Below are 26,485 nucleotides of genomic sequence, written 5' to 3'. Positions count from 1 at the left end.
ACAGAATGATGTCTGTACTTAAATTTTCTTTGTGTGTATCACTATTTGCATTGTTTATTTCACAGAAAACTGTTAAAAAAAATATTTGTTTTTTATTTATAACATTATTGTAAGCATAAAATTGTAATTAATTAAATAATATTTAAGATAATTACATGAAAATTCATTAGAAATCACATATGCCTTGAATGTCATAGTCCTGTGAGTCTGGAGGATGAGCATTGATGTTGTCTCCTGGCCAGCAACCTCAGTATCCTCTGTCCATGGAACCTCACTTTGGATATTAATATTAAGAGATATCTCACAAAACTATGTCACACACAATACCCGGTGCATACTTATGTTGTCCCCCAGACCAGTCAATGCATGCCGTCTTGGACGTCCTTGCAGAGTGTCCATGATGACATGAGGTGGAAGCCGATAGCGATGGATTACCACTACATCTGACATACCAAAGAGGCTGACATGTGGCCCGATGACACGCTCCCTATGTTGGTGTGGCTGTGCCAGTTGCTGGTTTTAGAGGGGATGATGTCTAAATCACTGTTTGTGCAAACGTGAGAAAAGTGAGAAAGATGGGGGGGTACCTTATACGGTCACGATTTTTCAGGGCTCTGTGAAATTTCACAAAATTACAACTAGCACAACTTCCATATTAGGCACATTTATATTTTTTCAGGTTCTGTGTGGGGAAAATAAAAAACTAAACTTAATATATTTTGTAAAATAGCATATTTCACAGCCATTCAGTAGAATCAAAGAAGTAAGTTCAACATAAATACTAACATATGCAACTGCTTAAACAGCATAACAAATTATTTTATTAAAATCCAATAACCGCTAGTACTTACAATTTCTCTGGTCTCAGCTGTTGACCCACAACCAACTCCGATGTAATAGTAAAATAGTGACTTAGTGGGTGCCCTGCTTTGATTATGCAGAATACACAGCTGTAGTAGACCGGAAAAAATGAAAAGAGTTAGACTTCGGGGTCACTAATCAGTCACTCTTGATAATGGAGCAGAGTTTTAAGTTGTGAGTTTATTAGACACAGCAACTAGTTAGAAGCACCTGCTGAAATAGCGGTACCGCCAGTTGCTAAAATGTAGCACATTATATACAGTTACACAAGTGGGGGTTTTACCTGACTACAGCCAAATTCACAAATAGGAGTAGTACCAGTATTACCTGATGAGCCTTATTTTACACATCTTACACCCTTATTCCCTACCTAAAGGGCCAGACTAACAAGGAGACTGACAGGGCTACAGCTCCAGGCTGCCTTTCACACATAAACTCATGAGCAGTATTCAGGGTGATTTCCAGTTATCCAGAAATGGCCACACAGCCCAAAACTTTATGCATAATGTCATCCATTAAAAATACAGTACTGCAGCTGCTGTCACTACATTAGAGAAGCACCACAGCTGCAGTACAACATAAATTGACTGAAAGCGAGCTGCTGCGCATTCCCAGCCCCAGCAACTCCTCCCATGCGCCTTTGCAGAGCGCAATGGGGTAGATCATCATCATTTAATTATATAGCACCAGCAAATTTCGTATCGCTTTACAATTGAAAACAAACATTAATAAAACAATACTGGGTAACGCATAAAGACAGAGAGGTAAGAGGGCCCTGCTCGCAAGCTTACAATCTATGGGACAATGGGAGTTTGAAACACAAGGGCACGTGCTACATCATATTGCACATTGGACCAGCTAGAATGCAAAGGGAAAGAGTATTTAGTGGGCTGTGTGATCAGTCACACAGCAATGTTGGTCAGAGGGTTCTTGTCTTGTGTTAGCTGTGTAGAGGGTGGTTTATAGAGTAACCTAGGGAGATTAAGAGGGTTGTTAAGGAATATCATAAGCTTGTCTGAAGCGGTGGGTTTTCAGAGAATGCTTGAAGGTTTGAAGACTAGAGGAAAGTCTTACAGTGCGATTTCATAGCTGAAGAGTTCTGAACTTCTACTGGCATTAATGTAAGTACAAAAACTGTGCATCGGGAGCTTAATGGAATGCGTTTCCATAGTCGAGCAGCTGCATACAAGCCTCGCATCACCATGGCCAATGCCAGGCATCAGATGGAGTGGTGTAAAGCACATCGACACTGGACTGGGGAGCAGTAAAAACGTGTTCTGTGGAATGACGAATCACGCTTCTCTGTTTGGCAGTCAGATGGGCGAGTCTGGGATTAGTGTATGCCAGGAGAACATTACCTGCCTGACTTCATTATGCCAACTGTGAAGTTTGGCGGAGGAGGGAAATGGTATGGGGTTGTTTCTCAGCATTTGGACTAGGCCCCTCATCTCCAGTGAAGTGCAATCTTAATGCTACAGCATAGCAAGTACTTTTGGACAATGCTATGCTTTCAACTTTGTGGCAACAGTTTGAGGAAGGCCCTTTTCTATTCCAACATGATTGTGCCCCAGTGCACAAAGCAAAGACTACAAAGACATGGTTTGATGAGTGTAAGAACTTTACTGGCCCGCACAGAGCCCTGATCTCAACCCCATTGAACACCTTTGGGATAAACTGGAACTGAGATTGTGAGCCAAGCCAACAGCAGTGCCTGACCTCCTAAATGCTTTACAGAATGAATGGGCATAAATTCCCACAGAAACACTCCAACATCTTGTGGAAAGCCTTTCAAGAAGAATGGAAGCTGTTGTCGCTGCAAATGGGGGAACAACTCCATATTAAAGTATTTGTATGTGAATGCAATGTCACTACAGTTCCTGTCGGTGTAATGGTTAAGAGTCCGAATACATTTGTTCATAATATATATATATATATATATATATATATATATACACATACATATATATTATATGATTTAAAAATATTTAAAAATAATAATGACTATACATGTGCATATTTTTCTGGATTTCATTGAGCTACTAAACATTTTGTTTTTACAGTGTGGTCATACCTTTTTTAAGCACCCCAGGTTTGTGTTTGTCGAGTGCAGACGATCAGTTTCCTTTCGTTTGCAATTTTAAATCCAACTTGTGTCAAGTGATTCCCTTGGTGTCTAATTGGAGAACCTGCCTTTAAACCTGTGTTTAAGTAAGCCTTAACCCAGATTGAAGTATAGCAACGATCATTTAAAATTCAGGATGAATTAAGTTTATACTTAGTGTAGGACTGACTAGAAAAGGGAAGACTTTGACATGAGTTGGGCAGATTACATATTTTGCAATATGTGGAACTAACAATCCCTGATATATATATATATATATATATATATATATATATATATATATATATATATATATATATATATATATATATATATATATACTGTTGAAGTTTAACAATTGGACAATTGTTAAACATGTGGTAATTGTGGTAATCAATCATTTCTGTATACTACAATCAGTTGCGTTGCGATGTATTTGCAACTTAATTATTATCATAGCAACATTTAAATGTGTTTAACATATTTTATATCTTTTCATTTAAAATATATAGTGCTGAAGAGGCTAATTAATGTTTCCAACATTTTTGATATCATTCTGTTCGCAATTGCATGAGAAAGTTTCCAGTATTATTTATGTAGCATTCGCACATTGTGAACGCTAGTTATAAATAATGTCACTGTCATGGTAACTGCGATAGTGCTCTTCAGATCTGCCTGGCTTGGAGCTACTCTTACTAGGGGTGCAGAGTTTAACAAGGCAGATAATATTCATTAGGGACCCCAGCAAGGAGGAGAACAGACCAGGAGAATAGCTAAGTTGGCAGGACACAGGAATGCTATAATCTGCAGATAGACAGTAACCACTGCAGACAGTGAATATAATGGTGCAATGGGCTGCAGAGGGATGATTACCACTGCGGACATTAGAGCAGATAACAGGGATCTGATCATTCACACTTAAAAAATTGTTGTCGCAGTAGTATTTCTTATTAAAGACTATTACTCTTAGCCAAATAATTCATTTAACATTCTTTTGTTTTCTTTTTATAGATATCAGTGGTAAATTGTAATTCTCAGCAGCATTGAGGTACCATACCAGTTAAATAAAGACATTACAAAAGGAAAGAGAACAAAGAAACTGGTTTGATATATGGTGCACAATAGTCTAGTTCCAAATTTGATTATTGAATACCATATATGTACTCCAATTAAATAAAACTTAACTTTTATTTTATTTATGATAAAATGTCTTATTCTATTAAAATCAGCAAAATATGTAAACAAGTTAATTAGTGAATTAAAATTGATGTGTGCATACTTTCATAAAATAATAGTACCTATTAATCTGGGATTCAATAAAATTGTTAATCAATAGGTCCATTCTTAAGCCCTAGAACACTTCTTGCACTCAGTTCTAATATTGCACTCTTAGTAGGTACAATATTCTGAGGTATTAAATTTATCTCAATTAGAATCACTTCTAATAAGTACTAGTTAAGGTGTTCTTCCAAAATAGTCAACAGGGATTGTAACCGGATTATCTCTATGATTTTCTGTGTATGCTAAATGACGGAGATGAATTGCTGACTGCCTATAGTGTTCTAATATTTGTGAGAGGGCAGGATACTAAGTCCTAGTTAAAATTAAATGGATCGGATCAAATATAGTTGTTGAACCAAAATATTAGATTTAAAGCATATCTATTAGGAGAGAAGCACACAGCATAACGCCGATGCGCGTTTCGCTGTTGATTGCTTTATCCAGGCAAAAACATTATTCATTAGAGCGGGGTTTTTAAACTCTCAGTAACCAAACAAAAGCTTCCAATGTAAATCTGCAACCCAGTGATGTCAGCAGAACATTTAACCTCCTATAATCCAGATGTACAAAGATCATTCTCTTTCCTGCCATTGGGGGACACTGCGAGACATTGGGGTATAGTAGTGGGTCCAGGAGTCTTGTCACTTTATCTACTAGTTTGATCTTTGCTTTCCTCCCCTACTATGCCCCTCCTCTCCTGTGGATTCCTCAGTTTCTTTAAAGTGACTAAGAGCAAAGGTCACTAGGGTATATCTATCTATATCTATACTGAGTTAGCTTTAGGTTATTCACGTTTTTATTTTAATTTCCCTATTGGTGTATCGCGGGGCTCGATCTCAAGACCCAGGTGAGTGAACAAGATTTGGCTCTGCTCACTCCGGGTCCCGCTCAAGGTAAGAAGAAGCAGCTGAGCTCACTTACTGAGCACCTCTGCTGGCATCCTCCTAGAAACAAGCTTACAGGGGGGCAGTTTTGGTGGGGGCACAATTACTGCAGATCGTGGAGATCATGACTTGAGCCTAGTAATAGTGATCACACAGTGCCACCAGCCCCAGCCCCGTTAGCAGACAAGGGACTGAAGCTGCATCAGTCTCTCCTCCCTGCCCGCCGCTCATGCCGACAAGCCCCCGCTCGCGCCCCCTAGGCAACGAGCAGAAAAGGGGGGCTGAAATCAGTGCTCACACTCCTTAGGAGGTGAGAGAGGCTGCATTAAATGGCGCACACACCTGGGCTCCTTAAGTACAGTGTGTGCCGAGCAGAGACGGTGGCCATATTGCAGGAGGCACAGGAAGTTGGCAACAGCCAGGAAGGGGGAGGAGGAGTTAGAGACAGACTTCCTTCCTCCCATTCATTTCCTGCCGCAAACTGGATACATTCTTCACGTGGAGACCATCGTGAACAGCACTGCCCGACTCTTCCACCCTGCCTCTCCTCAACTACAGTGCAAAGCTGTCTGGTATCTTTACAGGCTTGAGCCAATTAAGCGTTCAGACGGAGGGTTGTGTTGTTATGGGATTGTGATTTCATTGCATTATTAGCTTTTCACAAACAGCACTGTAGAATATATTGTTAAAGGAAGGGTGCTTTACTATTATAGGACTACCTAGTATAGAGACTCGGTAGATTCCTATCTTAACAGCCACCAGTTGTCTATATTTCTTTAGTATAGATTGTGTTATCTTGTGTTACTTAAAGAAGGACAATGGCTGAGAAGGGGACAGCAAAAAGCAAGGGACACTCTGTAGCCTCTGTGTTGTATTATACCTGTGACAAGTGTAAGACAAAGTTTTCTGTTTGACAGACAGACAGAAACTCCCTCTGCGCAGCCTGTACCGCTGACGCCCAGGCGCAAAACAGTTCAACCCAGGAGGTGGCTACAGCAGTGGAAGAACCGCTTTGGCTACGATCCTTCTCAACAGCCGTGGAAAGACTAACTAAAGTCATGCTTCGGGTAACAGAGGTACGTGAAAACACTACTCCACTTATCCTCATACACAGTCAGGCTGACGAAAACACAGTCTCCCAGGTTGAGGCAGCCCACATGGAGGATAGATTGTTATCTATTACTCACAGGGGCAAAAGGATTATCTCTGATACGGTTCAAGACCAAGATCAGGAGTCAGACCTCTCCTCAGCAGAGGAAGGGGAGTTAGAGTTAGATCTAGAGGGGGAAGGCCGTCATGACTCTCATACGGCCTCGACACATAGTGTGGATAGTCTCATCTTAGGCATCAACCTTTGATTTTTCCTGAACCTGAACCCTCGGCACCCGCAGGGGTGTCCCTTTTTAAAAGGAACAAGGCACAGTTAGCAGCTTTCCCACACTCACCGGAAATGTTGGAGATAATATCTGAAGCTTGGCAAAAACCCAATAAACAGTTTATGATGCCGGGCAGATTCAAGTCCCTTTACCCCCTGCCACCAGAGGATGCGGTAAAATGAGAGTCATTACCTAGGGTAGACACCCCAGTAGCACGCCTAGCATCATCCTCTGCCATTCTCATTCAAGAGCGGATAGCCCTTGAGGATCACACTGATAAAAAGTGTGAATTAGCGCTCCGCTCAGCATACACTGCAATTGGCAGTTTGTTCAGACCAAATATGGCCGTAGCTTGGGCTAACAAGGCCGTTCAGCTATGGACTGAAGGGTTGATTAAAGGATAACACACCTCGTAGGGAGCTCTTAACGTTCGCAGAGCATGTACTAGAGGCGTCTGAATACGTAGCGAATGCAGCCATGGACGCTGTATCTGTTAATGCTAAGTCCTCTGCACTTATTGTGGCAGCTCGCCGTAGCCTATGGTTACGGTCATGGTCAGTAGATGCCGATTCCAAGAGAGCATTAGAAAATTTACCCTTTGATGGCGTAACCCTTTTCGGCTCAGAGATAGAGAGGGTTATTCACGAGACCACGGGGGAAAGAGCACAGCTCTTCCCACCGTAAACAATAGACCCCAGCAGGGTAGATTTCGGTACTTTCGGAATTATGCCCGAGGCGGGGGGGCCCCGCCAAGAGGCCAGTACACAGCTTCTAGAGGAGAATTTAACAGAGGCAGAGGGGGCAGAGGCGCAGCTAGGCGAGGATCCTCGCGCCCAGTGGACAAAAACTCAGCTTGACAAAGCCCTTCTGGGGGAAATACAAGTGGGAGCGCGACTTCTTCAGTTCAGAGATCAATGGTGGGCATACACAATGGATCTCTGGATTCAAGGAATAGTGTTCCGAGGCTACGTCATAGACCAAGCCCAGCCCCCCAAACAAAGATTCTTCGTCACCCCCTTCCCCTTTACCCACTCAAGCACAAAGCGCTTCATTAGGCCATTCAAAAACTGCTGGCAGCACAAGTGATAGTACAGGTGGTACCTTCCCTGGAGAGGGGACGAGGGTTTTACGCAAACCTTTTCCTAGTACCAAAGCCAGATGCCACCTTCAGGCCCATTCTAAATCTTCAGCTGCTAAACAAACAACTAAAGATTCAGAAGTTTTGTATGGAATCTCTGCATTTAGTGATAGCAGGTATAGAACAAGGAGAATACCTAGCATCCATAGATATCAAGGATGCCTACCTGCATTTCCCAATTTGGAAGGGACGCCAGTGTCTACTACGCTTTGCTTTAGGAAAAGCACACTTTCAGTTCAAGGCCCTCCTCTTTGGCCTAGCAACTGCACCCAGGGTATTCACCAAGATTATGGCGATCATGGCGGGTCTCTTGCGTCAGAAGGGATTAAACATAATTATCTATCTCTACGAACTTCTCTTGAAGGCCCGTCAGCAGCACTCCTATCCCAGCAGCTAGAAACCACAATGCAATTCCTTCGGAGTCATGGCTGGGTGTTGAACATACCAAAGTCGTTGCTAGCCCCAGCGCAACAAATGTGTTTCCTGGGCCTAATATTCGATACTCAGACCCAAAGAATATATCTTCCGGAGGATAAAGCCCTATCGCTGTGCAGGAAAACCAGGGCCCTCCTAGCAAAGAAGAGGGTCTCTATTCTCAGTTGCATGAAGTTCCTGGGGACAATGGTTTCGGTATTCGAGGCAGTCCCATTCGCGCAGTTTCATTTCCTGTCCACTTCAACCAGAATTTCTGCACAAGTGGTCAGGATCTCAGAACCATTTAGACAGGTAGATCTTTCACCTGTCCACACACACAAGGGTATCCCTTGCCTGGTGTACATCCAAGGCCAACTTGGAAAAGGGCCAATCCCTACAGACCTGGTCTTGGACAGACGCGAGTCTGTCGGGGTGGGGTGGCATAACAGGACACCTGAGACTTCAGGGTCTCTGGTCCCCTCAGGAAGCCTCACTGCCGATAAACATACTGGAGCTCAGAGCAGTATACAATACACTGACAAAAGCCCAGAAGTTCCTAACAGGAAAACCCCTACAAATACAATCAGACAACGCCACCACGCTGGCCTACATAAATCCCCAAGGTGGCAGCTCAGCGGTCATGTGAAAGGGGGAATGCATAATGACATGGACAGAGCATCATGTTCCCAAGATTTCAGCCATCTACATACCAGGGGTACAGAATTGGGAAACTGACTACCTCAGCAGTCAAATGGGCCCTAAACAGGCAGGTATTCTCACTTCTGGTGGATCGCTGGGGCAGGCCGGACATCGACCTGATGGCGTCCAAACTAAACCATTGAGTCACGCGATAAGGCTCAAAAGCACGAGACCCACAAGTGGAGCTCACAGATGCCATGACGGCCCCATGGCGATTTTGGATGGTGTACGTATTCCCTCCCATCCCCATGCTTGCTTGGGTCCTAAAGAAGTTAAAGAGAGAACGGGTTCCCGCTATTCTAATAGCCCCATATTGGCCACGCAGAGCGTGGTTCTAAGATCAACTAGGGCTGGCAGCAGCCCCTCCATTCCGTCTTCCCATGCGAACAGATCTTCTAGTTCAGGGTCCTTTCCTCTACCAAGGTTTGGATCAACTAGCTTTGACGGCGTGGCTGTTAAAACCCTAATACTCAAAGCTAGGGGGTTCTCACAGCAGGTGATAACAACCATGAACAGAGCCAGAAAGTCTTCATCGTCTTCCATATACTACAGAGTTTGGAAAATATATATTCTGTGGTGCTAGTCTAAAGGACTCCACACTTCAAAATTTAAACTTCCCCGCTTGCTAGACTTCTTGCAGGAAGGTCTACAAAAGGGCCTCCGCCTAGGATCTCTCAAAGTACAAGTATCTGCAGTTTCCGTGTACTTCCAGCGAAAGATAGCAGATTATACAGACATTAAAACGTTTCTGCAGGGGGTTCTACATACACAACCCCCATTTTGCCATCCAGTAGAGCCCTGGGACCTTAATCTGGTTCTCGGGGCCCTCACCAAGTCTCCGTTTGAACCTTTACATTTGGTAGCCTTAAGGCATCTTACTTGGAAGACATTGTTCCTCTTGGCTCTAGCCTCAGCTCGTAGAGTGTCGGAACTAGGGGCACTTCGCTGTGACCCCCCCCCCCCCTTTCCTCATTTTCCATACCGACAGGGCGGTACTTCGGTACCTCTTTCAGCCCAAAGGTGGTATCCAGATTCCACCTGAACCAAGAGATTCTGGTCCAACCGAGACTCCCAGGAGGATGCCTTACAATTACTGGACGTAGTCCAAGCACTACAGTTCTAAATAGATAGCACGGCCCAGGTTAGAAAGACCAGAGATCTATTAGTCCTCTATGAGATCCATAAATGGGGAAGGCCAGCTTCAAGGCAGTCAATTGCCCGCTGGATTTCATCCACAATTCGAGAGGCCTACTTTGCAGCCTCACAGCCCGTCCCACAAAATTTAAAGGCAAATTCTACCAGGGCAGAAGGTGTCTCTTGGGCGGTTAGGCACGGGGTGTCGGCGGAAAAGTTGTGTAAAGCGGCGATGTGGTCTTCTGTCCACACCTTCACCAGGTTTTACAGATTACAGGGCTTCGCATCGGCCGATGCAAGCTTTGGCTGCAGAATTATACGCGCAGCCGGTCCAGAGCAATCCCTCCCTTGAGGAAGCTTTGGTATAACCCCAATGTCTCACAGTGTCCCCCAATGGCAGGAAAGAGAAAATAAGATTTTTACTCACCGGAAAATCCATTTCTCTGACTCCATTGGGGGACACTGCGCACCCTCCCTTGCTCTGTATATAGTTCTGTGTGTGAAAATTATTGTCATATGTTTCAATAAATTAAGACCTTCCAGGTTGTTTCACCCCCTTTCCTCTCACACTTGGTTAGTCAAAGCTGAGGAATCCACAGGAGAGGAGGGACATAGTAGGGGAGGAGAGCAAAGATCAAACTAGTAGATGTGACAAGACACCTGGACCCACTACTATACCCCAATGTCTCGCAGTGTCCCCCAATGGAGTCAGAGAAATGGATTTTATGCTGAGCAAAAATCTTATTTTATGATCGTATGAATATTGTTAAAAATCTTTTTATCATTGAGATGAAAATGTGTCACCCAGGAATTGGATCAAGTATATTATAGTAAATCAAATACAAGTGCAGTGCTACAGACCTATCCGTCTAAAAAATACATTCAGAAAAGAGATGAAAACAAAAATCACGAATGGTCTCATACATAAATTTATTACAAAAAATTTAAAACCACATGTATAAAATACCTATTGATGCTAATTCACAACATAATAGGAGGAAGACACTTGACATAAACTAAGTCACTGTGCACTGTGACAAAGAATCAAAATATAAAAATATAAAAAATTGTAAAAAACATTGCTCATGACATACATAGAGAACCACAGCGCTACTTAATGGAATATTTATAACAGCTGTCCCGATGTAGCCAGTATGTGGTAAACGATATGAATATGATGTTCCAAGAGCCTTTAAAGAACCTCCCCGCAAGAGCAATTGCTAGTATTAGCCGTAGTTGCCAATCAAAAACTGATAATATATCCCATTTGGATAGATGGTAATGTCCTGATAGCCGTATATGGCTCTGTATGAGCGTGTGTATTATGGAGTCACAGCTCCAACTTCAGTCATATTATATATTCCAAAGCGAATGAGAGTTCTACTCCATACCCCCAATAATATAACAGTCCAAACATGAGTAATAGAAGATATTTGTACTCACTATCTCCGACCGCAATGTAGTGAGCCGCTTTACTCCAACCTTCGGAAACAGCTCCAACGGAGACTCTTCTCTTAGATCGTAATAGATGACCAATAATAGTGGAGATGCGAATCCTGCATGGAGCGAGTCTGTGACTCACAAACAACTTGGTTATAATAATATAGCTTATGCGGAATCTTGAGTGTGTGTGGGCGATTATCTGATTTTCCAAACCTAGCGTGTCCGCGGTTCACAGCAGGGTCTGTATCCGACACCACACACAATTCCTGATGGGAGAGTCCAGCTGGACAACGGGGGTAAGAGGAAGGGTAAATCAGAGCAGGCACTCTCCTTGAGGAACCAAATGGGATAAAAAGTATAGCAGCTCCGTGTGCAAATGCACAAAATCACAAACCGGCAATATTAGCCTGTGACTTAAAAGCAATAATATGCAAAACAATAGGTAGAGGATAAAGAGAAAACAACTATAAAGTTGGCTCAGTGTCCCTAATGCATTTCATTACGAAATGTAACTTCCTCAGAGGGAATATCCAGTTATATGATAGTACCAAGAGTTAGGTATTTTTGAATCAGTATATCTACATATTTACAGAGCTACTGATGATACATGTTCACTTTCTAGGTTAATACATAGTGTTTCAGTATGAAAACATTAATATTGTAGAATAAAATTCTCTCTGCAGACTTTTAAAAGCTGACATTAATTAGGGATTTTTTTACTGCATTTCCACAATATAGATACCAGAAGGAAGGTTAAGGGTTAAAACAGAATTTTATATCGTGTTCTATTTCTCATGTACTTGTCGAAGTCAGCAAATTGGATAAAGTCATTTCAATTAAAGTCTAGCAAACTTGGTTGTCTTTGTCTGAAAAGATGCGTACGGTACGCATCGACGTACAAGGGCACGCTACGGCGTGAAAGGGCGTACGCATCCACTACACGTGGCAGCAACAGTAATTGGTCTTTTACCATACATTCGCACAAACACGCATACTTATAAAATAGTACACATTATTGGTAGTTGCAACACATAGTCAGTTATGTCGAAATATAGTAGTATTTATATGTTATATCAGAGTTACATGCATATTAGTGAAATACACAGAACGGGTTAAAGGAATAACATCATGAGTGGTATCATAATGAACCTTGTTACATATCCTACTGTTTGGTGCGCTCTGCGAGGGAATCGCAGAGTGCATACGCAAGTTATGAATGATAGGGAATTATGAACTACTTAAGACTAAGGAATTCTGGCGGGAAGAGCAGAGCATACCCCCTGCAGAGATGACCCCCTCCTTTGGATTCCTTGGGATGAACCAGCCAATGATTGACGACCCCTTGGACATTCCTGAGACCCGGACCAATAGATGCAAGCCATACCATCTTCATTGTATTACTGTATTTGATTGTGTATATAAGCAGCAGCTTGTGATCCAGAGTGCAGACTTCTTGTCCCCAGACTTCAGGATTGAATGACTGCACTGGATCCAGAGCGCCTGCGATAAGTAACGGCTGTATTTACTATTACTTCGCTTGAGCATATTTTTTTCCACTTATTGCGAATAAATCTTTGTGCGTTGGAAACACAAATCGAGGTTCGACAATCGTTATTGGTTAGCGACAATACGCACATAACAATTGGGGGCTCGTGAGCTTTGGAGGTTTCGTTGCCGATGATACGCAAGACCAACGGATTTCGGTTCCTCAACAAAGGGTGGAGACGCGTCATAAACGGGTAAGAACGTATGGTGTTCAAAACCTGAATTTTACTCTGTGTTGTGAAACCGAATGTCCGTTTTGCATTATCTAGGGCACGCTAACTAGAACCTAGGGACAAAAGAGAAAACTGTTTCTTTTTTCTGTCATTGTGCGTTTTAACTGTATTGCATTGTTTAGCGTATGTGTACTTCCTGCTGTGTGTACGCGAACTTCCGGTAAACTTGCCACGTGGTTAAACAATCGTTTTGATAGTTATTATACATGCATAGTATAATTACTTGTGAAAGCCTCTGAGACATTATTACTATTGTTGGGAACTTTTGATTTTCTGCGCAGAAAAGGTGTATAGTGTGTGATGTTGTAACGTAGATACACTGTTTTATTGTTGAGGTGCTCAGTTGCTGTCTGACGAGGCGGATTGCCCAACTGAAGGACGGTATACAGGGCAGGTATACCGAATGCGAAAACTGGGTTTTCGCAAAGCGCTACCAATAGATCGCAAGGTTTGCTAATAATTAGTATTGGTAGGCAGTGCGATCCGGTCGCACCGTTAGTGCGAATTGGTGAAGCAGCTAGGAGGAATTATACTGGAAAGGCAGGTTGATTGTATCGACTTTGCGCTCCCAGCGATAATAAACTCAGCAGATTTTGTGGTTTAGCCAGGGTATTGAGGAGCTGATAGCCCTTGGGGCCCACAGTGATATTTCTGTATTAGGGAAAAGCGAGTGAGCGCGGCTAAAGGAAATACGTTCACCGAGGATTATAGATCTCTAGCGGTGAGTATAGCAACAGAGTTGAAATTATTAGGTGGAAAGAACAGAGCATTGCGGTGTGTCTGTATTTCACATTTGGCCGGAAGGAATAGAGCATTGCGGTGTGTCTGTGTTCCGGGTAGAAGGTATATTGTTCAACATGGGTGCTAAGCATACGCTAGAGATGGTCAGTGTACTGCCTAAGGAAGGCCCTATTGGTTCAGCGAGGTTTCTCATGTGTAAGAAATATGGTGCATATGCAACTGTGTATTGTGACACGTGGGTCGGGATGACCAAAGCTTGTGATAGGCCTTTCCCAACAATAGGGAGTTTTAATGCAGAGGTACTGAATACTGTAAAAGATAAAATATGGTTGATCAAGTCAACGAAAAAGAGAAATAGACATAATGATTGTTTAAAATTGTGGCAAATGGAAGGTAACACGTGGCAGAGCAGCGAATGCAAACCGGAAATAGGCGTGGCGAAAAGCGCACGCAAGGTGGATGTAACCATTGAGAAGCGTGGCGAACTCAGCGCAAGCGCGCCCCCGCCACCTTATGTGGCGGGAGGGGTAAGTACAGCCGTTGTTAAAACTGAAAATAGAAAAATTACTAAGTTGTACCCTGTTTTAAATCAGTTTCAATCAAGTGTATCTGAAAACGAAGATGAACCCACTGTGATTTCGGCCATTGCCCATGCTGTTAATGTACTAGAGGCTCAGCGCAAGTATGAGAAAATGGCTGAGATAGGTGAGAGTAGCGTGATCACTAGGAGTGAAAGTGTTCTAAATCTAGGGCCTGTAAATCCTGTAGCGTCCCCTGAAGTTAGTGTACCAGAGGGTGTGTTCCCGGTCCGCACAATATCAGTTCCCAATGGGAAACCGGATAAGGATGGTGTAGTTCCTTTAAGAAATGTTACAATGCATTGTCCCTGGACTAGATCAGAATTACGTTCCATTATGACTGAATTCCCAGATCCTAGAAAAGAGTTAGCTAAATGTCAGAAATTTGTTAAAGACTTAGGGAATGCTCATGAACCAACCAGTAAGGATTGGCGGGTAGTGTTGAGGGCGTGTCTTCCTCCCAATACTAACATACAAAAATTTATTGGAGATTGTTTGTTGGAGGAAGATGACACCCTGACTGATGAGATTAACCAACGGAATATAGAACAAATTGTCAAACACTTAGCCATCTGTTTTCCAGTAGTAGTAAATTGGAGTAAGATTTTCACCATTAAACAAAAAGATAGTGAAACTGCCTCAGATTACTTTGCTAGAGCTATAACAGCGATTGCACGATTTACTGGGATATCCAACATAAGTGAGGACCCACATCACAGAGAGGTAGCTGTAGGGGTACTGATGGATGGCCTTAGGGAAAATTTAAAGACGAGAGTACAAACCAGATTACCTAATTGGAGAGGCGTCACGGTAGACTTCCTTAGGGAGTCTGCTGTGGAGCATGACAAGAACCTTTTTAGAAAAAGGGAAGAGAAAAGTGATAGGTTAATGACGGTAAGTATACAGGCTCTAGAAGGGGTGCATACACGACCACCAGCATACAACCCATATAACAGGAAACCTAAAGTGATCAGGTGTTTCAACTGTAACGAGGAAGCACATTACAGGAGAGATTGTAATAAAGAAAGACTCAATACACATAGGGGTGGGTCACATAGATATCCTCCAAGAAAGGATTCACATAGACTAGAAGACTCACATCTACCCGCGCATATTACGGCAGCAAATGCTGCGCGGGAAATCAATAGTCAGCGCTAGGGGTCAGGTCATACCTGTAGTCTACAGCCAGTGAGGTTAACTGAGAGTCAGAGTGAAGAACCAACAATGATAGTTGACATAGCTGGCAGGAAACAAACTTTTCTTGTAGATACAGGGGCGGCCCGATCTGTGATAACCTCTCCTTTCAATCTACAGGTGACCAGCAAAACTATTCCAGCTATGGGGGTGACGGGAAAAGTGTTACATTATCCTCTAACTAAACCCGCCGAAGTTACTATCGGGCCTCTGCATACTAAGCATTCGTTTCTCTTGGCTGCAGCGGCTCCTACTAACTTGCTAGGGAGAGACTTGTTATGTAAAATGGGATGTGTCATATACTGTACTTCAGATGGTGTGTTCCTAGATATACCCGAGAAGGTTGCACATGAGGTACAGGACATATTGGACACCCCTCCAAGGTTAATGTTACACTCTCCTGTTATAGAACAAAGTCCATCTCAAGTAAAGGGGATGTTGCTGGAAATACCAGGTTCCCTATGGACCAGAGATGGACAGGACACTGGACTGATGGCAAACGTAGCCCCTGTCATGGTCAATCTAAAAAGTGGTAGGATAGCTCCAAAAATCCCACAGTATCCATTAAAACCGGAGGTGGAACTAGGGGTATATCCTGTTATTGAGAGGCTGTTACAACAAGGGATTTTAATCCGTACAGCCAGTACAGCAAATAGTCCCATTTTCCCTGTGAAGAAGAGTGGGGGGAGGGGCTATATATTAGTCCAGGACTTAAGGGGAATTAACAAAGTTGTTGAGAGCCAATTCCCCGTAGTGCCGAATCCAGCTGTCATCCTCATGCAGATTCCACCGTCTGCCAGTCATTTTACTGTCATTGATCTATGTTCTGCTTTCTTTTCAGTCCCTCTTCACCCTGACTGCCAATACCTTTTTGCATTCTCCTACAGGGGAGTGCAATACACATGGACCAGACTACCCCAGGGGTTCATTGACAGCCCCAGTATTTTCTCCCAAGCCTTACATGACTGTTTGCAATCCTTTCAACCCCACAATGGGTCTGTTCTAATTCAATATGTGGACGATTTGTTGTTGTGCTCTGATTCTTTTATGTCATGTTTACATGATACTAAATTGTTGTTGCTTCATCTTTCACAAACAGGGCACAAGGTGGCAAAGGATAAATTACAGCCATGTCAGACTAAGGTCAAATACTTAGGACACTGCCTCACTAAGGGGCTAAGACACCTGACAACCGACAGAATTGAGGCCATACAACACATGACCCTGCCGCAGAGCCAGAAGCAGATTCGTACTTTCTTGGGGATGTGTGGATACTGTAGGTCCTGGATCCCAGGTTTTTCTATTCTAGCATTACCATTGCAGGAGCTAGTCTCTTCCTCAAAACCAGAACGTGTCGTACACACAGAAGAGTCAGAGCAAGCGTTCTTTAATCTTAAAGATAGTCTGACAAGAGCACCTGCATTGGGAATACCTGATTATGAAAAGCCTTTTGAGCTATTTTGTACAGAAGCTGATGGCTGTGCAGCAGGTGTCCTCGCACAGAAACATGGTGACGCTAGCAGACCGGTAGCATACTACAGTGCACAATTAGACAATGTGGCAAGGTCACTCCCAACATGTCTTAGAAGTGTAGCAGCAACGGCCCTTCTAGTAAGTAAGAGCGAGGATGTAGTATTAGGACATAATTCAACCATCTATACACCCCATGCTGTATCAGCTCTGTTAAATTCAGCCCAAACCAGACATGTTTCTTCAGCTAGATTCACAAAGTGGGAACTAGCCCTGATGGCACCCTCAAACATCACCATCAAACGATGTAGCACCCTAAATCCAGCTACATACCTTCCGTATGTGTCTCAAGAGACACAAAGGGTGGGAGGTGAGGAGACCCTGGTTGATGATGAGTTAGGCAAGAATACTGACACGCATGACTGTATGGAACACCTGAATCAGACCTTTACTGCAAGGCCCGACATACGTGACACCCCCTTAGAAAATGTAGATTTTACGTTTTATACAGACGGAAGTTGCCATAGACAGACAGAGACAGGAGAGCTATGTACTGGTTATGCTGTTGTAGACGATCAGGATGTGGTAGAAGCTGAACCCCTTGGTCCACCTCACTCAGCCCAGGTGGCGGAACTAGTAGCACTAAGGAGAGCGTGTGAATTGGCAGAGGGTAAATCAGCCAACATATATACTGACTCTAGGTACGCCTTCGGGGTAGTGCATGATTTTGGGGCCCTTTGGCGTCTTAGAAACTTTACGACAGCAGCAGGTACACCAGTGGCACACTCACAACACATAAAAGGACTTCTGACAGCGATACAGTTACCCAGAACAGTAGCCGTCATAAAGTGCAAAGCCCATACCTTTGAAGAAGACCCAGTGTCATTGGGCAACAACAGGGCAGACGAAGCTGCTAAATGGGCAGCAGGGCAACCTATGACTGTATCGACCGAGACTATGATGGTTTTTCAGACATTAGACACGCAGAAATTAATTGAAATGCAAGATTTGTGTTCCCTGCAGGAGAAGGCGGTCTGGAAGGCGAAGGGATGTGGTCAAGAGTCCTCAGGACTCTGGAGGGATGGACAAGGTAAGCCTGTAGCTCCCCGAACATACTATCCAAGCCTGGCTGAAGCAGCACACGGCCTGACTCACCTGGGTAAAGAAGGTATGTGCAAACTGGTGAGAGCATACTGGTGTGCTCCCAGATTTTCCTCTCAAGCTGGTAAGGAAGAAATGTCATGTCTTACTTGTTTGAGGAAAAATGTTGGGAAAACTATTCCAACTGAGCCATCCCACATCCCTCCTACAGACGGACCTTTTCAGGTAATACAAATTGACTATATCCAACTACCACCGTGCAGGAATCTAAAGTATGTGTTAGTGTGTATTGATGTGTTTTCCGGTTGGGTAGAAGCATATCCGGCAGCCACTAATACTGCTGTGTTCACTGCAAAGAAAATTGTACAAGACTTTGTGTGTAGGTTCGGTATCCCTAGAATCATTGAAAGTGATAGGGGTACCCATTTTACTGGTGATGTCTTCCAAAATATGTGTAAACTCATGGGAATCAGTAGCAGACTTCACACCCCTTACCGACCACAAGCCAGTGGTAAGGTGGAGAGAGTAAACGGTACTATCAAGAACAAACTAGGTAAGATAATGGCTGAAACTGGGTTGGCATGGCCTGAGGCTTTGCCGTTGGTCCTCCACAGCATTCGAACCACTCCTAGACCTCCTCTTAATCTGTCCCCCTTTGAGATACTGTTCGGACGACAACCTCATTTGATCGTGAGTCCACAAGACGACTTAAAGTGTAATAATGAAGTGACTGTACAATATCTTATAAGAATGAGTAGACAGCTGAAACAACAACAACAAAAACTAAAAATGCTGTCACCTGGTATGCCAGAGACGAACTGTCATGATGTTGAACCTGGAGACTATGTTATGATCCGCAATTTCTTACGTTCAGGTTGTTTAACAGACCGTTGGGAAGGCCCGTACCAAGTGCTGCTGACCAGTACTACATCACTGAAGGTGGCAGAGAGAGACACTTGGGTCCATTCCACCCACTGCAGGAGAGTCCATAATCCGGAGAAAGTGCAAGACAAGGCTCAGACCGACGACATAGAGCTGTCACTTGTGAGCCTGTTCCGGGAGACCTAAAGCCTGCAGTTGAGACACCTGAACCAGAGACGTTGCCTCAGAACTATCTTTCCAGCGATGGAGTGGCGGTTTTTGTTTTTCTTTTGTTCCAGGATTTTCCTTGTTTTTACTTTTTCTAGGACATTCTATTTTTGTGAGGGAGGATGGAGGACGGAGGAGAGTTCTGGGAGTGATACGGATGAAATAGAGGCCGAAGAAAAGTTAATAGGATATCCTGAGCAGCCCATTATCAAACTTGGTCCAGGGGTTATGAAAAGGTCTGCTAGCTCAGGAACTCGGAGGCAGTGTGAGGGGCTATTGTCTGATGAGTATTGTATCTGCAAGTTCTGCAACTCCCTAGTTGACGAGAGATGCATCCAACGATGCCAGTCCCCCAGTACTCTGAATATAGGCGGGCATCCTTTGGAGGATTATCACTCCCTGGTGGGTAAGGTGCTAAACCAAACTGAGTGTTGGGTGTGCTCTCACGTGCCTCAAGGGCAGCATAACATAGGACTAGTGCCATTCCCGCTAAACATATCCGAAGTACTCGAATTAAGGGGTGGGAGGCCTATAGAAGGGAGGTACAATAACACTAGGTCCCTTAGTCTGACGCTTCGACAATACTCCATAGGCAGATCGTTGCTGTGCCTAAACATATCTCATGCAAAGCGCCTGGAGAATTGGGAGGCTGACCTATCAGATCAGACAATGGCTCGCCACACTCATTTTAGAGAGAGACTCACAAGGTCACTACTAGGCAGGAATGCTGATGGAAGTCACAAGTTAGGGCGTATAACCAAACATAAGAAGGTATCTATTGGAAAAGTCTCTACAGATAAATGTGAAAATATCATTAATGCCGACACGTGTCTAGAGCAGATGGAGACACTAGGCATGGGTAGTTTTATCAAAACTCTGTGTGATATAATTCATGGGCATACTGTTCCTTATGTTCTCCCTGATGAGGTGTATTTTGTTTGTGGGAGGAAAGCTTATTCCTGGGTGACTCCGAGTTTCAAGGGCTTGTGTTTCTTAGCTAAACTGGTTCCTGAAATCATGACTATTACTCATGAAGAAATGGTAGATATTCACAAGACTACATCACCACCATACATACACACACAGTATGAACACCGTGGCAAGAGAAATATGATTCCTGGTGAGGAACCCATAGCTACAAAATTGATTAGTGAAACTGCTGGTTTCCAAGTTATGGTTGCTCTAGATCTCACCAGGACCGCTCGGGGAACATTAAACTTTAAATATATCCAAGACCTAGCTAAATTAATAGATAATATCACCGAGATGTATGATGACACTTTCAGGTATACTGGAAGGGAGCTACAAGCGTACAAGAAGGAGTTGGTGCAACATAGACTGGTACTAAATTATCTCACCTCTATTACTGGTGGGTACTGTGTGACACTGGCCACCCAGTTCGGTGTCAAATGTTGCACGTACATTACTAATAATACGGAAGACCCTAAAGAGGTTATAGACCGGAAGATGGATGAAATTTTGCAGCTGAAATGGGAATTTCGAAAGAGCCATAATTCTTCGTTATATGAGGTCGGGGAAAAGGTGGCGGGTTGGTTCTCATGGTTGAACCCAGCAAAATGGTTCTCCGGTCTGGGGGAGTGGGTACAGGAAATGGTTGCTAGTGTAGGTAAGCTCCTTCTCCTTATACTGGGTGCCATCTTAGCAATTGGTTTAGTTGTCAAATGTGTTCCTACTGTGTTGAAGTGTGGAAAACGGTCTCATGGGAGTAACACTGAGAAAGAGACTGAAAGGGTGGTACCAGATACCGAGATCATGGTCTGTGAAGAAGTATTATATAATCCTGAACTTGAAACGGTGATTGGGTGATAGTTTATTACACTATCAAAGGGTGGAACTGTCGAAGTCAGCAAATTGGATAAAGTCATTTCAATTAAAGTCTAGCAAACTTGGTTGTCTTTGTCTGAAAAGATGCGTACGGTACGCATCGACGTACAAGGGCACGCTACGGCGTGAAAGGGCGTACGCATCCACTACACGTGGCAGCAACAGTAATTGGTCTTTTACCATACATTCGCACAAACACGCATACTTATAAAATAGTACACATTATTGGTAGTTGCAACACATAGTCAGTTATGTCGAAATATAGTAGTATTTATATGTTATATCAGAGTTACATGCATATTAGTGAAATACACAGAACGGGTTAAAGGAATAACATCATGAGTGGTATCATAATGAACCTTGTTACATATCCTACTGTTTGGTGCGCTCTGCGAGGGAATCGCAGAGTGCATACGCAAGTTATGAATGATAGGGAATTATGAACTACTTAAGACTAAGGAATTCTGGCGGGAAGAGCAGAGCATACCCCCTGCAGAGATGACCCCCTCCTTTGGATTCCTTGGGATGAACCAGCCAATGATTGACGACCCCTTGGACATTCCTCAGACCCGGACCAATAGATGCAAGCCATACAATCTTCATTGTATTACTGTATTTGATTGTGTATATAAGCAGCAGCTTGTGATCCAGAGTGCAGACTTCTTGTCCCCAGACTTCAGGATTGAATGACTGCACTGGATCCAGAGCGCCTGCGATAAGTAACGGCTGTATTTACTATTACTTCGCTTGAGCATATTTTTTTCCACTTATTGCGAATAAATCTTTGTGCGTTGGAAACACAAATCGAGGTTCGACAATCGTTATTGGTTAGCGACAATACGCACATAACATACTGTAGACATGATGAACTTATGTCTGATGGTGTCCCTCATATATATTAAGTAGTAGAAGCTGTCAGACTTGAGTCTCTTCTTATGTTTGAATGTATTGTGGTTAATTCTTGCCCAAGGGGAAGCCCTCAGAATTAGAAGAGTCTGAACAATGAACTAGTTCTCTACCTCAATTGATGCTCTGTAACTATATTGCTTAAGAGCCAATAAAAGTCAAATCACTTGTTATAATATGATTTAATGGGGTCCTTGGACAAAGATGACTATCTTGGATCTATGCATGTTTTGTTCATTGAATACCTTAGTTATAACTAATGATGTTTGGACAAATGCCAGACAAAAGGCTATATAACTGTATGTAAGCTTTCCATGGTATGTCTATTCTTGTATGAACTAGACATCCATTTATACATGCAATAAAGGACGATTTGCTTTTCATCTGACTCGGAATTCTGAGATATTATTACCAATACACATCTTACATCTGTGATATGATGGACGCACTGGGAAAATTAAAAAATATGAATGTGGATAATAATGTATGGCTATGTACTGTGGATGTGGAATCGTTATATACAAGTATTAAACATGATATATGATGAAAAGCAGTAAAATACTTCTTACAAATGAAGACAAATAGGGAACATAATGATTTAATCTTGGAACTATGAGAATTTGTACTAACAAATAATTATTTTGTATTTAATGAGAATTTTTACTTACAAGCTAGAGGGACAGCAATGGGGATGACATGCGCTCCCACATATGCCAATATATACTTGGAGTGGTGGGAGCATGAGGTTGTCTTCACCACGGAAAATGAAAGATATCATCACATGGTTGAGATTCATTGAGGATATTTTGACTATCTGGGAAGGAACAGCAGACAAATATAATGAATTTGTATCTCTATTGAATATCAATTAAATCAATCTGAAATTTACATCAATGATTAATTCTTTACAAATAACCTTCCTGGACTTAACAATATTAATATCTGAGAATAATGTAATAACAACAGATATGTATCGTAAATCGACAGCCAATAATAGTATCCTATATGCTAATAGTTTACACTTACCTGTGACAATTAAAGGAGTACCAAAAGTTGAACTCCTTCGGATGAGACATACTTGTAGTGATTAACTAACATTTGAGAAATGTGCTGTTGAATTAAAAGAGGGATTGATCAGGAGTGTATATAGTCAAAATTTAGTAAAAAAAACAAAACTATAATGCAACAAAACAAGTAAATAGGGATAAGTTACTCTTTCCAACTCAAAAAACAATGCAAAATTATAATAAAATCAGATTCATTGTGACATTTAATAATCATTAGCGCACAATCAATGAAATTTTACATAAAAATAAACATATTTTGCAGATCTAAAAAGAGGTAATTGGGGACAAAATCCAAAATAGTTGGCGACGGTCAAAAAAAATTTAAAGAATCTACTGGTTAAATGTAATTTTATAAAAACGGAAGAGAGAAACATAATGTCACAACAGATAAGTGGTTCCTTTCCATGCGGCACATGCAAAACATGTAAATGTATACTCCAACTTCAATCCTTTAAGGATAAATATCAAAGATAACACACTATCAAGACCTTTATGAATTGTAAAACTCCTGGAGTTATTTATTGCCTCTCCTGTATAGTCAGTCTTAAATATGTTGGCATGACTAGCAGACCACTGTAACAACGAATATTGGAACATGTTTGCAACATTCGTAATGCAAGAACTGATGTATCAAAAATGAAACAATTAACCACTGTTGCTAAACACTTATTTAGAAATCATGATTATAATCTGAAATGCCTAACAGCGTTTCCCATTGAAAAAATATATTTGGGTATAAGAGGGGGTGATATGAGAAAAGAACTTTTGAAAAAAGAATCTAAATATTTATTTCTTTTGGATACAATCAGCCCAAAGAGACTCAATGAGAATAACAACTTCATGGTATTCATTTAAAAAAAATTAAAGACCGGAGGATTACTTCTGTGAATGCAACCTGTTGGCATTAGCCACAAATTAAGAAAATGTGAACTAAATTGTGGTTTTATTGAAGTTCAGTTTGTTGTCACTCTATGAAAAAAGGCATAAGAAGAAAGCTATGGATATCTCCAATAAGATAACTGCTTTCACATTTTATAGATAAAAATATTATAGCATCAAGAAAATTTTCATCCATTTAGTGAAACATTGGAGTACTGACTATGCTATAACTAACCGAAATTGCACAATCAGTATATTATTTCACAATGACAAGTACCGTCTTAAGGGATCGAATTAAGAAAAGCTGAAAATCTACATAGTGTATTAAAAAGTGGATTTGGATGTTACCTATTCTGTTTATATTATATGGTCAATAAAATATCTTTATATTAAAACTGTCACCTATTTGGTAAATGAGCAGTATTAATAATGTTATAACTAACTGAAACTGCAAAATTAGATTATTACTTTATAATAAGAGTACCAGCATATGAGATTGAATACTGAAAATTTAAGGCTTACATCAAGTATCAAGGATCTGAATGTTATCAGACACAACTGATAGAATAATGCAGGATATTAATGAAATCAAATTTAATCAAAGTGCCAAATTAAATTAAAATAAAAGTAATTGTTTAAATATAAATACAAATGAAATACATCCACATTAATAGGAAATGAAAAGTTAATTCTCATGTAGAAATACACTATACAATTTACCTGGAGTTTGCTGGTGGTGGTCGCGCTGTTCGGACGAGTTCGGTGGCGACCCGTGGAAATGATAGATATACATATATCGGAAATGCAATGACATCAGAGCATTAAAACATAAAAATAAAAAATAAAAAACAAGAAACATTTTTTAACATTATCAAATGGAATATTATGCTATAATATCTGAGATCGTAATTAAGGCTGGACCTGGAAAATATCAAATTGAGATCTATTTGACAGAAATATAAGAAAATTGTCCACATAATCATTATGTAATACTAATGGGGGCTCAAATCATCAGGACATGTACCTCTGCATAAGATAATATTCATGTTAATATTAATTTATATTTGTCTTGATGATTGCTGACAACCTGTGGATCCAGATGGATCTTGATGAATTTGATAAATGCGGTTACCTGACTAGATTTAAAATTAAATGATATAAAGTAATGAAGTACCTTTACTGGCAAATTGTGACTTACAAAGTTGAAAACTATGGAATATCAATCATGGAGACTGAAAAGATTAATTGCCGTAGTGTGTAATTCTTGATTAACATACTGAAATTTACATCTATGGAAACTAGTATTAATACTACTTATTTATAATACTCTTATTCCAGGTACAAATTAAGTAGAATAATAGAATAGCTACGATTAGCAGATCTGTGCACATTTTATACAATAAATGAGTGAGGAACGATACGGAATGAAAAATTATACTACGGAAACGCGGTAGAAAAATCCCCAATTAATGTCATCTTTTAAAAGTCTGCAGAGAGAATTAAATGTAATTTTTATTCTACAATATTATTGTTTTCATACTGAAACACTATGTATTAACCTGGTAAATGAATATATACCATCACTAGCTTCGTAAATATATAGCTATACCGAATCAAAAATATATTTGATCCAATTCCTGGGTGACACATATTCAATCGCAATGATGAAAAGTCTTTAACAATATTCATACGATCATAAAGACCTTTGTACAGCTGGATTATAAGAGGTTGCATGCACTACTGACATCACCGGGTTGCAGATTTACATTAGATCATTTTGACTGGTTACTGAGAGTTTTAAAACCCCGCTCTAAAGAATAACGTGTTTGCCTGGATAAAGCAATCTAGAGCGAAACGTGCGTCGGTATTATGCTGTGTGCTTCTCTCTTGATAGATTGCTTTAAATCTGACATTCTGGTTTAACAACTAGATTTGATCTGGTCCATTTCATTTTAACAAGGACTTAGTATCCTGCCCTACCCTAAATATAAGAACACTATAGGCAGTCAACAATTCATCCCTGTCATTTAGCATACACAGGGAACCATGGAGATAATCTGGTTACAATCCCTGTTGACTATTTAGGGAGATAACCTTAACTAGTACTTATTGAAAGTGATTCTAATTGAGACAAATGTAATACCTCAGCATATTGTACCTACTAAGAGTGCGGAGAGCGGAGCCAAGCTGATGGGAGCAGCAGAGAGAATGCATATACTCTGAGTAATGGTGCAGTATAAAATATAGAGATAAACGCTAGGAGAGCACAGGGAGCCACATCTTGATAATAGCAGGTGCTTGACACAAAGAACAGGCACCAGGAAGTTTCCACAGGTGCTTTAAATATTCTGTTAGGGTAAGTGACAGGCCAATGAGTGGGAGGCAGAGTATTCGCAGACCTGAATCCAAGATGGCGGTGCTCAGTGCTGAAGAGGACAGTGGCGGGGAGCAGGTAAGACTGCCAGACCCCACTTAGGGGAACCGCTGGTTTAGCGTATGACAATCA

The 26,485-nt window shown here is 41.6% G+C and overlaps 1 long non-coding RNA gene across 1 annotated transcript in view; it reads left to right on the top strand.

Annotated features, from left to right (window-relative positions):
- Positions 1-5,620: 5,620 nt before the first annotated feature.
- LOC142142762 (uncharacterized) overlaps positions 5,621-26,485 on the top strand; it is a 32,146-nt gene continuing 11,281 nt past the window's right edge. The window contains exons 1-2 of the long non-coding RNA XR_012689320.1: positions 5,621-5,699; positions 6,045-6,203. This is a non-coding gene — a long non-coding RNA (uncharacterized LOC142142762). The remainder of the gene's footprint in view (positions 5,700-6,044; positions 6,204-26,485) is intronic.

This window comes from Mixophyes fleayi, chromosome 3, assembly GCF_038048845.1.
Source record: "Mixophyes fleayi isolate aMixFle1 chromosome 3, aMixFle1.hap1, whole genome shotgun sequence".
Taxonomy (NCBI): Eukaryota; Metazoa; Chordata; class Amphibia; order Anura; family Limnodynastidae; genus Mixophyes; species Mixophyes fleayi.
This window is presented reverse-complemented; position numbering and strand designations above follow the sequence as displayed.